General features: G+C 43.3%; 1 protein-coding gene and 1 long non-coding RNA gene across 3 annotated transcripts in view; both read right to left on the bottom strand.

Moving 5' to 3' along the window:
* The window catches only part of LOC142588987 (uncharacterized), a 185,643-nt gene that overhangs the window by 41,922 nt on the left and 128,790 nt on the right, over positions 1 to 14,931 (bottom strand). The window lies entirely within an intron of this gene.
* On the bottom strand, positions 2,988 to 12,880 carry LOC142587375 (uncharacterized). Its single transcript, XR_012829504.1, has 5 exons — positions 12,461 to 12,880; positions 11,629 to 11,719; positions 8,693 to 8,878; positions 6,722 to 6,883; positions 2,988 to 3,093 (listed from the first exon to the last, which is right to left on the bottom strand). It is a non-coding gene; the product is annotated as an uncharacterized LOC142587375 (long non-coding RNA).

The following is a 14,931-nucleotide window of genomic DNA, read 5'->3' on the forward strand; positions in this document are numbered from 1 at the left end:
GACATATGCCGCGGCATCCACGAAGCTTGCCTCAATGTGGTTATTGCGGACATGTTCGAGTAGAGCTCTACCCCTGGCCCGATGTCTGCCGACGTTGTTTGCGGGGTGCATATTGCGGGGCAGGGGCGCGATGTGCAGTTGAGACCTGATGTCGCTGGGAATCCGCATGGCGTCAGGGCACTGGTCGACAGGATTGAGGCCCATCTCGTCGAGTATCTTGCGGCCCGTCGGGGTGCCGGATAGCCTGAGCAGCTGTGAGTGCTCTTGTGCCTCGATAATCTCTTCGAGCGTGTTGTGGACTCCGAGCTTCAACAGGTTTTCGGTTTGGGTGCTTGCAGGCAAGCCGAGGGCAAGCTTAAAAACCTTTCTGATGAGTGAATTGAGCTTGTTCCTCTCAGCCACATGCCAATTATGCATGGCCGCCAAGTATGAAAGGTGGCAGAGAACAAAAGCATGTATAATGCGGATGAGATTTTCTTCCTTGATTCCCCGGTGCCTGTTGGCGATCCTCCGAATGAGGCCGAGAGCACTCTCCGTCTTGGCGGTGATCTTTCTGAGTGCGGTTCCATTGGAACCGTTAGACTCGATATACATCCCCAATATTCGGAGTGAGTCCACTCTAGGCACTGGAGACCCGTCACCAGTGAAAAGCCGTATTTCGCTTTCGGACGCCGGTTTCCAATCACGATGGCCGCCACCTCTGGGTCTTTTCTTGTAGAGAAGTAGCTCAGATTTTGATGGAGAACATCTGAGCCCAGTGGGGCGGAGGAAGCGCTCGGTCGCATCGATGGCGCTCTGCATGGCGGCTTCAACTTGGCCGTCGCTCCCGCCGACGCACCAGATGGTGATGTCATCTGCGTAGATAGTATGGTTGATTCCTTGAATCTTCGCGAGCTCCTTAGAAAGCCCGACCATTGCGATGTTAAATAATGTTGGCGAGATGACTGAGCCCTGAGGCGTGCCGCGTGAACCGAGGGTGATCTCTTGCGAAAGGTATCCTTCGATCTTGAGCTTGGCAGTTCTCTGGCTAATGAAGGATCGGACGAAGTCGTAGACCCTCTTCCCGAGCCCGAGGCCGGCAATAGACTGGAGAATGAACTCGTGTGAAATATTGTCGAATGCCTTCTGCAGGTCTAGTCCAAGGATGGCTCTGGTATCTCCCGTGCTCCGGTCGATGATCTGATGCTTTATCAGCTTCATGGCGTCCTGTGTCGAGAGGCCGGCTCTGAAACCAATCATATTGTGGGTGTACATGTCATTGGCCTCGATGTGCACCTTGAGCCGGTTGAGCAGGGCATGCTCTGCAACCTTACCAACGCAGGACGTCAGGGAAATTGGTCTTAGATTCTCTATTCCTGGTGCTTTACCGGGTTCGGGGATGAGTACCGTGCAGGCCGCCTTCCACTGTGTGGGGACCTGTCCACTGCGCCAGACTTCATTAATTCTTTCAGTGAGGAAGTCGATCGACTCATCATCGAGATTCCTCAGCATCCTGTTAGTGACGCCATCTGGACCAGGGGCAGATTTGACGTTGAGTGAGAAGAGGACATCTCGGATCTCGGCCGCGGTAAAGTCCTGGTCCAACTCCGGCACCGCACACCCCGCGTAGTCCGGGAACTGGGTAGGGGCAGAGCTATCCGCGACCGGCAGGTACTTGTCTATGAGCCTGTCGACAATCGACACGTCCGGGGTAGAGTCCGTAGCCAGGTGGATGGCTCGCGCGAGGGATCGTCTCTGGCTGGATCTGGTGCTGCCCTCATCGAGAAGGTGTTTGCGCAGACCCCAGCTCTTGCCTGATCTGAGCTGACCCTCGACGGATTCGCAGAGCTCATCCCATTGTTGCTTACACAGGTTCTTGCAGTGATGTTCGATCTGCCTGTTAACTTCCGAAACCTTCTTGCGGAGCCGCCTGTTATGCTTCTGCCCCTTCCATCTCGTGAGGAGGGCTTGCTTGGCTTCCAGAAGGTGCGCCAATCTGCTATCCATCTTGTCAACGTCGAGCTCAGTGACGACCTCCTTGGTTGCCGCCGCGGCGTCATCCCTGATCCCTTTGCACCAACCTTCAAAATCTGTCTCCGCCATCGGCGCGCGCTCGGCTCTGATCTTGCGGAAAACGTCCCAGTCGATCAGCTTGAATTTCCTCGTCTTATAGCGGGCTATCGGGAGGGAGACTTCGATGACGTAGTGGTCACTTCCGAGGTCTAGAGCCGTGTTGACCCACTTGACCTCCCCTACACTGTAAAAAAAATTTGCCTTACTTTACAGAAAATTTGCTGGTAATTTGTGACCGAACACTCTTCCGTAAATTAAGAACGGTCATTTCCGTAGAACGGACAACTGTAAAAAAGAGACCGTAATACAAGATACGAGTGCTTCTGTATCTAGAAAACGGAAGACTCTGTATTCTGAATCTGTACTATAACCGTTAAAGTACGGTGCTTCTCGTATTCAGAAAACGGAACACACTGTAAGCTGAATCTGTACTATAACCGTTAAAAAACAGGTGCTTGCCATATTCAGAAAACGAGACTCCGTATGCTAAATCTGTACTATATCCGTTAAAGTACAGGTGCTTCCCGTATTTCATCTTGCAGAGCATATCCATTATTCGAAGAATGTGCCATCGGGGACAAAATTGCCCAGGACGTGCGAGAGTTGACCGAATTTTATTGTTGTGCTATTTGCTGGGATCAGCCGTGCCACCATCTGCGTTCGGAATGTGCATACGTGACCCACTGTTTTCAGCAGCCTTGAGCAGAAATGCAATTTGGTCAACGCTCGCACTTCCAGGGTACTTTTGTCCACGATAGTACATCTTTAATGCAAATGTCATGAAGGCAGCTCATAGTCAAAGCAGCAGGTCACCATTGAGAAAATTGTCTTGCCAACACACTGACATGGCTGCAGAGATAAAACACTTTGCACTTTGTGATATGAATGCACTGCATAGCATATATACACAAAGGTGCAACATTTCAGTCCTCAAGTTCTTAGATCACAGAAGCAACTTTATTTTCTTCAATCACTCGTCTTGCACTTCTTCCTGGTGAAAGTTGTTCTTGACTCCAAACGCTTGCAAGGATAAACTTGCTGCTGTTAGGAGAAACAAATAGTATTCGTGAATATCCATCCTAAAGAAAGCGGCAAAAAAGTATAATCACAGAACACGACAAAGCAGTAACTTCTGTGTTAGAAAAACATGTAAGTAGATCAACATTGTTGGAACAAGGGATGTTGCTGTAGCCAACATTTCGACATAGGTGCTTGTCATTAGGGTAGCAAATGTTTTCCTTGGCTGTGTTGTTTTGGATTGTGCATATCTCACTGGCCCCTAGCCTCATTGGGGGAGAAGTAACTGGTGCATATAATAGGTCAAGAGAAGCCAAAGTGTTAAAATAAAGGAAGGAAGGGTGTGCTTAGCAGTGGTGATTGTGATGGAACGGGTATGAGCAATGCTGTCAGTACTTGCCAAGAGTAGGGGTGACCAAAACAGAAAACGATGTACACATGTAAGCAGTCATTAATCCAGTAGACCCAATCTTCCCAGAAGACAAAATAAGTATCAAGATAAACAGTTTGCACTTTTGGAAAAGGAAAACGAAGAATTAAGGAAAATAAATTTTGTATCAAGATGCATCTGGTTAAGATCACTGCAAATGGTAAATGAAGGCACATTATGAATATATATTTTGTTGAAAGCCAATGAAGAAAAGATATATTAACCAAATATTAAAAAATAGGGACATTAAAATTAAACTGGGTATGACCATAAAACAGTAAAGAACAGCCTGTGGAAAAAAATGGGATGGATAATATAACCAGGTGCAAGATTGCAAAACGTCGAACGCTGTTTATATTCATGCTGCTGTTAACGGCTTCAAGTTTCTGTCTTCCTGTGGAACCTTTGTCTTACTTGAACAAGGAAATGGGTCATTTTTTAAACAAGCCAGTTCAAATGCGGTTCAAAGCTTCAGCAGTGTTATAATGAAAGAAAATATTATGGTCAGCTCTCCTGGGTGTGCTTTCATTCACCAGTTATTTCCACCAGTGTAAGTTCAAAATTTAATGGTCTATATGGACCTTAGCTCCTGGCAAACCATTAGCTGGTCTTTTTTTCAACACAGATGCCTGCACATTATATGTGTTGACAGGAGTGCTTGCGAACTACATTATACTTGTTGCCACAACCAAAGTGAAACTTGGTAACAGTGATTGAACAAAAAAAACAGCATTCCACAATACTGATTCAAGTCATCTGGAAAAGTTGCTTAAGTTAACGTACACCCCCTACTCCACCAGACACAATTATTCACCACACTGACTCTTATGGTGTCAACCATGCTATTACAACACTAGGCATCAAATGAGGAGAATTAGGGGATAAGAGGGCACAATGCTTTTTGTTAGAACATCAAATGTGCTTTACATAAATGCTACATTCCAACTAACAAAGGAGCAACCGGTTTGTGAGATAGTGACCAATGCATACGAAAGCTAATGACATTCTGTGCAGCAGAATGTTGACGATGAGGTGTTATGCGCACAAGTGTACTCTTTCACACAAAATGACATCCTGCACTCAAACCTTGTGCCAAGATTAGAGTTTTAAAAACACCATAGTGGAAAGCAAAGAGTGCTAAATTTGTTGAAAATTACTAAAAATTATTCGATTATTCATTATCCTTACTGTTCGTTAAAGATTCACAGATTGTTCCCTACGGGTGCTGTAAACAGGCACCCTGCTTTTACAGTGGTAGCAATAATGATCTGTGGCACAGACAAGAATAAATGCTCATGAAGTTTATGCAAGAGTATATCCTACAAATTACACCCCATTTCACATTCCAATATTGTAGAAGAGGAAGACGAAAAAAACTACTTTCTGGTGGAGGATGCATACCGCAGAATAGAAGAAACAAGTGTACCCTAACCATTGCTGCTGCCGATGCCTGTGCACTAACAGTTACATATAATATGGCAGTTACAATTGTTTTTCCACAAGCACTGCAAGCTGCGGCCAGTTTACCAGTACACAGCTGTAATAAATTTAGGGCAAGCTAAAGCTCTCTAATGGATTTATCTCATATGACACAATTGGAATGCAATATTCTGCAAATAAGTGAAGCGCGATGTGCCATCCCATACAATGAAACACCTTTGAAGAATCTGAATCACCACCTGCACTCTTAGGCAAAGTTACACCCTTTGGAGTGCCCCTTCTGCCACACAACAATAAACGTTATCTGCCTTGATGCGTTTCCTTTCTTGAAAACGCCACGCCCGCTACTTTGCTGTCGGGAATGCTATCATGCTGATAACGCGCATGCCGTTCGTTACTGGAAAGCACAGGGCTCGCAGCGTTAAAGAAAGGAAATGCATAAAGGCAGATGACAATTATCGTTGTGTGGAAGAAGGGGCACTTCAAAGGGTGTGCCTAAGAGTGTGAGCAGTGACGAGGGAAAAGAGTGTGTTCTGTGTAAAGTAGTGCACCTGTATAACCTAAAGCTTTGGAGAATGCATTTAGGATGAGCTGGGAAGGTTCCTAATTTTAATTGCACACAGTGAAAACCTCCATGCAGTTTTGCAAAACGCAAACCCCCTACCTTTTTGTTGTTCAAACGTAATGACACGCAGGGACATAACATGTACATTATGGGTTTCGTTCCCAAACAATCAAAGTGAATAGCACCACCCTAAGTGTCATGTGCCTTCTTGTTAGTGTCGAATGCTGCGATCGGCAGAGAAACGGATTTCTGGAGCAATATAAAGTATTAGGTACTGTGATCCCAGTCCTTTCACTGCTGTTTAAGCATTATCGGGTCCTAAAGTAAAAAAACGAGGAATAAATACATGCATATTTTACGTCACAACCCTCATAAGTATTTAGTAGTCTGGATTATAAAGGATTCCAGATTTACAATGCAGGACAGATTTTATTCCACTGAAAGAATGGCATCATGCCAATGATTCTGCATTTGGTGCTATATTTATTTGTATTTAGTTCAGTTGGAATGTGTGTGTACCGTCAGCGATATTGCTTGACATGTTTTATATTGACTGTTTCCTAAATTTAGGCAAATTCGTATTCGCAAATAACCTTGTATGACACCAAGAACTTGCTTAGCAGGAGTATTTCTAACATTTGCAAGATATGAGGCTCTTGAATGCATATCTAAGCCTGGGGTACACGCCGCCCCCTAATCTCATCAGCAAGTTTCTGGAACTCATCTACGAGGTTTCTTATGATGAATGTAAAGTTGCTTGAACGGGAGAAATATGGAATTTATAACAGGTGAATTATGCAGCATAAGAATGATGTCAGCAAGAAGCAAGCATCAAGAACTATAAAATGAAGACTATAAAATGCAAGAATTATTTGGGATGATTTAAAATTCTGGCATTGGAATGAAATGTCTTTCAATCTATATATAAACTCTGATTATTCACTCTACTACCACTACCTTCATTAGAAACATTCATAATCATTATCCTATCTATGCCACATCATCTTCGCTAATATTCAAGCCTTCATAAGCTGCTTTTTTTTACAGCTAATTCTCTGTGGGAAAGAGGTGTCCGTGTGAAGACCACATCATATACTTATTACCCGTTTTTTGATAAATGATAAGGGAAACACTTCACACCAAAAATGCATTGAGCTTGAGCAAGTTCTGCGTTTGATGCTATTGATTCTTTTTTCCCTTTGCCATCATTGACCCACCTGGTTAGCTAAGTAGACAGAAAAGCTGCAGGAGAAAGGTGGGGGTGCCAAACCAGACTTGTGCCCCAGGGGACCTTTTCACGGTCACTGGAGGAACTGCCTGTGGCCTCGGCATCTTCCTTGAGGGCCATGGCCATGTCTAAGAAACCTTGTCTCCACAGGCTGCACATAGAAAGATAATTTGCTGAGCTAAGTCTTTTTCTTAAAAGAACCCATTTAAGTTGTATTCATGACTTTGCACCACAAAACTGACACATGACTGGCCACTCAAGACACTTTATGTGTATTCGTAGGCTTATTCCTTGGAAAAAACACTTTTATGTAGCACACAATGAGTAAGAGTAACAAAAAAGTGTATCAGGAGGCTTTCATATTGCTCTACAACTTTTCGTTGACACATTTCATTTAATTATTTGAGATATTTAATAACTAATTAAGAATTATGTAATTAGGCAGAATGCACAATATAATCAGAGTATCTCCAAGCGATGGCAAACATCACCTTCATTTTGTCTAGTTACATCGCATTTACATATTTCTAAATCTTGGTGCATGATAGTTAAGACACCCTCAAAAACAATATTAAAATTTTCATAATCATCTCTTGCGTGTTATTGGTGGCTATGGCTGCTTCAAAGTTATTCTTTCAGTATGGTACAAGCAGTTTTGAAGTGAAATTGTTTTGCATCGAGGGCATGTAATCTAGACAATCAAGCAAAAGGTCAAGTTGTGTTCACTATTCAGATGTTTAACTAAGAAGCTGCAGGAAAAGGAAACAGGACACAACACCTAATCAACATTGCAAAATTTGAAAATTTAAACTGAACAAGAAACCAGTTTTTGAAAACACAGAAAAAAAGCCAGAAGCTTACATCGAATACACCCTTGCTATGTACTCCAAGTGAAGTTGTTACCGCAATGCTTGAGCACCATATGAACGTAACAATCAACAACTTCGAGCAGAATATTAACACCACTAAATGAACTGGCCTTTGAAGATTCTTGATCTGAAATCCTCAACGACTTGTTCTGGCATTTAATCTGTCAAGCTCAATCTGTATTCTCAAAAGCTGGCTCTCGGCCATAATTTCTCTAAACGCAACATCAGCTTAAATCTCAAGATAGGGTTGACCTCTAAATAAAGTGGATAATGCATGGCAAACATCATGAACTCTCTTACATGTTAACCAGAGGGTTCACTCATGCAGCCATGAAATTGTGATGCAGACACAATATATTGAAGCTGGTTTTGTGAAGTGTTTCATGCTTCCAAGGCTTCTTCAGTTGTGAAAGCTGTCTCCATTAGCTAAATAAGCGATGAGAATAAAAAAAGTACTTCAACATGCTCACAATATGTTGGCCATTTGCAAGTAAACAGCAGCCTTTTTGGGCGCCCAGGTTGCCTGGTGCAAATCTACTATGCCACAGTACTTGCGTTACCCAGTACCAGCAACTTTAAAATGCAATGTGTTCAGAGCCCTTTCCCTCTGTTTGTCTGCTTTGGAAACAGTTTAACATGTGTTCAGTAGGCGTCGAGAAAGGGGACAGAAAACACTGTGCACCACTGATTTCTAACATGTTTCGCTGGATGCAGCACACCGCACCGGATGCAGGTGAAGCCAGTGGAAATGCGATGTCATGCAGTCGCTTGTCCTGGAAGCAGGGCATATGGTGGACTAACTAGTGCGTGCGATCAGATAATATTGCTGCCGAAAAACTTTTCTTTGTGGTTTTTCACATTTTAGGAGGTCTCTACATGTCTGGTAAGCACTTTTATGACAATGTGAACCCGTATACGATAGTGTTCTCTTACATCAAGTTTTTTCTGATTTACCAGTGTTTCCATTGCAAGCCACTTATGTTAGCGACACTGTAGACACTACAACGGAAAAATTCTGGACACCTCGAAACACTGCTTGGGTAGGTTATGGCACATCAGGCAGGCATGTTAGGGGAAGAAATGCCACACACCCGTGCAACAAAGTGCTGCCGCAAAGTTGTGAAGCACCAACTTCCGGGACAAGGCCAGCTTCAGTCGAGGGCGCTCGATGTGCTGTTCATCCCCTGTAGTAGAGATCAGTGGCGTGTACCCTTTTATACTGGCTGTCTTTTCTGGTCGGAACCTTGGCAACAGCTTCCACCATACTTTTTTTGAACCTGCAACATGTGCAGAGAAAGTCACATCACTGTGCGTTGATTGTCTGGCTTTATTGTGCTACACATTCTATCAAATCATTAAAAGATACAGTTCACACATTTTTACTACTGTATATAGACAGTCTAGTTGCTATACACGCGAAACATTACCATTCCTCTGACAGAATGCAACAATAGAAGCGTACACTGTAAAGCTACACTAAAATTTAAATTGATGTGACACCGTATGAGCATACAGTATGCTTACTGTATGCTCTAGCCCTGTGTCAAGTAAAAGTTAATTGTCAATCATTTATGGTGTATTTCTACTTATTCTGGGTCATCAAACTGTACAATCAATGTTCCATGTTTACACATTGTTGGCTTTTGATTGCCTATGTGATCCGTTTCCTACTTACGCATGCAGTAATCCCACTGTAATAAGGAAAAAGAGAATAGGAAATGCCGTGATAATCTTCCACATTTGATGAGGGCAGGAGCAATGGCCAAAAGCATGTGGTTGAAGCTACGTAAATACTCAGTTTTCACACAGCTTAATTATTCAGCAAGTAATAAAGCGCTATCCTGTGCACCTCTGCATGACCAATAAAATCTGACTACTTGACACTGCACTAAGGCTGCCGCTTGGTACTGTTCGGCAGTTCAGCTTTGGTTTTCTGATATACAGAACTGTTTAGGTACCAGTAGTTTACTTTGCGATAAAATGGAGCTTGGAGCACTGGTCAGTCATTTGCACATAAATAATGCGACAGCAAATATAACACAAGGATAGGAATATGGGTCTCTTGGAAAAAGTACATACACATTATGATTATAATGTGATGTGATGCCACAATGAAACAGAAAGCAACGCATAGAAGTGGACGGCGCTTCCATGCCACCAAGGTTATTGGACAGACAGTACTTCAGAAGTGCCCGCAACACGATGTGTTGGCGGGCTAGTTGGTGTGAATCCATAAATACTTTGTTAAGCGCAAAACAATGGACACAAGACGACCAGCACAAGGCGGTACACTCAACTGACATCACTTTATTGCGTCGCTCCTTTATAAATAGTAGAATCTAGAAGAACATGCGCAGTGAGCACCATGTGCAGAGACCACCAACAACCAATCACAAGAGTGTACTCATGCGACGGGATCCACAAAACCATATTGAGCACTGCACAAGGTTAAAGAAGGCACACTAATGCACTGTGACCCCAATGACTGTATGAAGAAAGCTTCCGATAACTCTCGGGCGGTGGTATCACAGCACTTTTTCAAAATCGAAGTATCACGAGACATGGCTTTGCACTTCCATATTTTACAATGTTGAGCCAAATGGGAACCTGTGCCTGTTGGTATGGATCGCTTAGGTTCGCAATGTTTCGTGATGCTATGATTTTGAAAAAGAGCCGTGATACCTCCGCCAGAGAGTTATCGGAAGTTTTCTTCATACAGTCATTGGGGTCACAGTGCATTAGTGTGCTTTCTTTAACCTCGTACAGTGCTCAATATGTTTTTTTTTGGATTCTGTCGCATGAGTGTGCTTTTTTGATCAGATGTTGGTGGTTGCTGCACATGGGTGTTCACAGCGCATGTTCTTCTAGATTCTGCTGTCTACAAAGGAGGGACGCAATAAAGTGATGTCAGTTGAGAGTAGCACCTTGTTCTGTCGTTTTTCTTGTGTCCGTTGTTTTGAGCTAAAAAAGCAATGATGTATTCCTTGTGTGTGTTTGAAGACAGCTCCACACGCAGTAGCGTATCCAGTATTGCTGCCCAGTGGTTTAGCTCGCCGCAGTTTGAAGTGCCACAAAACATAAGGAGAGAAACCTGCATTATAGTCTTGTTGCAAACAAGAATATAACGTGAAGTGCATTCTGAGGCCAGAAACTATAAAAAAAAAATTTCATGATGCACTGCTGTGCAGGGTTTTATAGCAAAATCAAATACATTTAGTGTAAATATCACACTATGATGGTGCACAATGGTGGTAATCTGTAATAATATAAAAGGTGCCTTAATGTTACAACAAAAGCTGACATTACTTAATAATAGCCCTGTAAAATTTAGCATGCAGGGGCACCGCTTGGTTAAACAATAGTGATGTATTGTCTATGTACACAAGTATTACCCACGCATTTATGCCATTGTCTAAATGGCATAAATGAATAGGTAATACTTGTATACATAGATATTACATCTCTATTGTTTAACCAAGTGGGTAAACTATGTCTGCCTGACACAAGATTAGAATTAAACCATAAATTATATATATTCACCCTAACAGTAACACCTCATTTGAACTTCACAGTAAGTAGACGCCTGTTGATGCCAGCCTCCCCAAATGCTAAACTGTGCTGCATGCTCTACAGAGAAATTATAGTGGTATCACTCAACTCTGAAGCAATTCAGGACTGCAGCATTGTAGAAGACATCTACAAATGTCCCATTTCATGTATAACAGCCTGAATTGCTTGCACATCTTACCAAGTGCAAATTAAAATTTCTTCTTGTTTAGCATTTTTGCCTGCTAGACCACAATCCAATGTCATCAATATATTAACATATTACCTCAAAGAACCTAATTTGGTTTATAGATTAACACCTTTGCATACTGCCACAGCTGCACTCTGTCATATGCGTTGCAATCATAAAGGAGTGCTGGTCCACCAGCACTCCAATGTCACTAACAGTGATCACCTACACAGCTAAGTAAACGGTCATGATTCAGGTGGCAAATAGCTAAGAGAAAAAAAATCCACTCACCTTGAGAGCTACAATACTGCAATAACTTGAGAGAGATGGACCCATTGCAGGCAGCAGACCTCTTCTCAGCTCCAGCACAACAGCAACTTGCCTTTCAGTAAAAGAAAAGGATTGATTAGTAATGATAAGTTACCTTGTTTTTGCTGAGTATCAATACAATCTGACTTTCATGCATATCCACTCTCCGCTTTAGTAACACAACTGAATTATTCGTCAAATAAGAGAGTCTATGATGATACCATTCGCTTCTCTTGTAGGTCCAAATTTTTTCGCACTGATACCCCGTTTACTGCTTGCTTACTGACACGAATGCCTTGACTGCCCAGACATCATTCGAAGGAACACGTCTTGCTGCACCGCAAAAAGTTGCACCAAGGAAAAACAGTAGAGCAAAGAACTTTTTTTTCTGGTCACAATTAAAACGTGCACCCAAGCAAGAAAGTAACGATCACAGGTAGTGAGCGACTGCTATTGCCTCGAACATTTATTTCCGTATTTTAACAGAAGTTCTTGTATCGGATACAGTATGCTCTCAAGCCAATACAAGCTTCAATACAAGAGCTCAACTGAACGCAGTTTTATTCTACGCTTTTAACGCGAGTGAACAAAAGGTTAGAAGTACCTCACGGAAATTGCGATCGAGCCAATCGCGCTACGACTGGAATCGATCTGAAAAGATAGGGTGATCCCTTTCCCCATTCATGCGTCATTTTTGCCCTAAGACGTTGCATAGTGGTCTTTTGAAACAATATTTCTGTTCGCGACACCGGCTTACCACACATCATTTTAACACCTACGTTATGCAAACCAAATAAGATTAAAATGAGCTTACCTCATGAGCAAGTTACGAGCGCGCGTAGACTGTTGAACACCCGTTGAGAGCAAGCAGGCTATCCGTGTCCAAGCGCATACGTGCACCCAAACACAGGACAACTTCTTCGATGCCGCAGCGTGCAGAGTTTTGTACACGAAGTGAAAGACATCCAGCGCAAATATCTCCGCGCGATGACGGCAAATGACGAGCGCACAAGCGTACACGACACAGCGACAAATTCGGAACTTTGCCAATTCGAACGTGCCGAGACCCAAGCAGCGTAACCATCCATCATTTCTGTTTTTCGCTCCCGATGCGTCAATCTCTCTTCCTTGGGGTCTTGCTCCACTCTTGAGTACAAATCAAGAGATATTTACGGCGAATTAACAACACTTACAACACGACTCGAAAAATGCCGGCTGACTACACATGTGCAGCTCCGTCGTCCACTCCAACGGACGCGCAGCGCGTGCTGCCCCCTGGTGCCGCACTCTGAGCGCGGAGAACCGAACAGAATCGGTTTCGTTTTCGCATTTGTGCTCTAGTTACTCGAACTGCAATATAATTGCTTGACAATTAATTGAATTCTAAAAGAGGAGAACGCTTTCTCTCCCACAAGTTAGTGCGTTTTATACAAAGGGAGGGAGAATTCAAAAAGCTGAAAGGCAGGGAGGTCAACCAAAGCATTCGCTACTGGCGATAGCAAACCCCTGTGCTACAATAAAGTGCAAAGCAGTGCACTGCGATGCGTCCATAAGCTCTAGTACAGTGATAATTTGGGCTGGTTGGTGCATGTAATGAACGGGTAAATAATGAGTTGTGTCATAACATTACCCATGCATAAAGCACATGGAACTAATGGTGTTGCATTCTTGGTCAAAAAGAAATAAAGCTTGAATCGTTACATCTCGACACTGGGCATTCTGTCTTTCCGTATTATTTTTTTCTTCTTTTTGACAGTATACACAGTACTAGCACGGTAATAGGTCCTTCATCTTCAGTCACCTTCCAGTAGTTCACACATGTCGGTGCATGTTCGCGTTCTTTATTCTACCGTACAAGAACGAGCGCGCTTACCGGTCTTGTTTCAAGATGAAGCGCCAAATGTTTGCGATTACATCTTATCGCAAGAATTAACACATGAACAGTGAAGATTATGCGTAATCGATTTGTCTCAATGAATGGGCAGTTATTGTCAGAGACGAGATATTTGGTAAATATCATGGGAATGAGTTCAACCAACTACATTGCAGTTCAGCAGTGCCCTTTGACATTTGGTTTAATTGCTTGCCGCATTCGAAAATTTCCTCCGACCGTTGTACTTGGATCTATAGGCCGCCAGTCCCCTTCGAGACCATTTATTGCCAAATGTAAACGCAGTTACGGTCATTATACCACTCTCTGCGTTTCGGTACTGATTTAGAGTGCGCACAATTTTTGGCGTATATGACGTAAATGCTGGCGTAAATGCACCAGCACCTGAGTGCCGCAAGCTTGCTTACGTATGCACGTATGTCCCCGGCTCTTCATTCACTTAAACATATATGCTGTGTTATTAACTATAAAAGCGCTTAATTTGAGAACATTGCGAGAACACGCATATATTTGCGCATATGATCAGCGTTACAAAGCCCATATGCGCGGCAAACTGCGACCGGAATAGAAGATGCGTATATATATTTATACGATCTGTTATTGCAGCTTTTGGTAGAAGGCTAGCTCTCACATTTTGTACGCAACTTCATAATGCGTACAGTTTGCGTGTTCAATAAAGTATTGTTAGCTGAAACTTTATGAGTACGAGCGCTCATTCAGACAGCTTAAATTTTCTCACAATATACGGATGTTCAGATAACAAAAATACGGAATTCTCTCTGTTTCGTCCAAAACAGTGTATAGCCGTTATATGATTACAGTGAAAATGTCCGTAAAGCTGAATACGGAGAGCACTTTCCGTATATTAACGGCAGATTTTGCCGTATTTTTGAAATATGACATACTTTCCGTATTTTTATCTGCAGTTCTCCGTATAATGACAGAAATCCCCCGTAAAATTACGGAAATTTTTTACAGTGTACGTTCTTGACAAAAGAGAGGTCTGGGGTAGTGTCCCGGCATGCGGAGTTGCCTCTCCTAGTGGGGAAGTCCTTATCGGTGATAAGGGTCAAGTCCAGTTCCATCGCAGTCTGCCACAGTTCGCGTCCCTTGGGCGTGTCATGGGTGTACCCCCACACCCTATGTGGAGCGTTGAAATCCCCGACGATGACAAGGGGTGCCCACCGGCCAGGCTGACGGCCCTCTTGAGGAGAGAGTTCGCCCTCGCCCTGCGGTAGCTGGGGCTGCAGTATACGTTGAGGATATAAAGGCTGTTTCTTCTAAGACCCTTTCTGGGTGGGTTCATGAGGATTTCAGTCATGACGTACTCGATGCCATCACCAACTGGGCCGAGGTCGCGAGAGAGGCAATTGTACCTTTTGCTGACAAGGGTA

This window comes from Dermacentor variabilis, chromosome 7, assembly GCF_050947875.1.
Source record: "Dermacentor variabilis isolate Ectoservices chromosome 7, ASM5094787v1, whole genome shotgun sequence".
Classification (NCBI taxonomy): Eukaryota; Metazoa; Arthropoda; class Arachnida; order Ixodida; family Ixodidae; genus Dermacentor; species Dermacentor variabilis.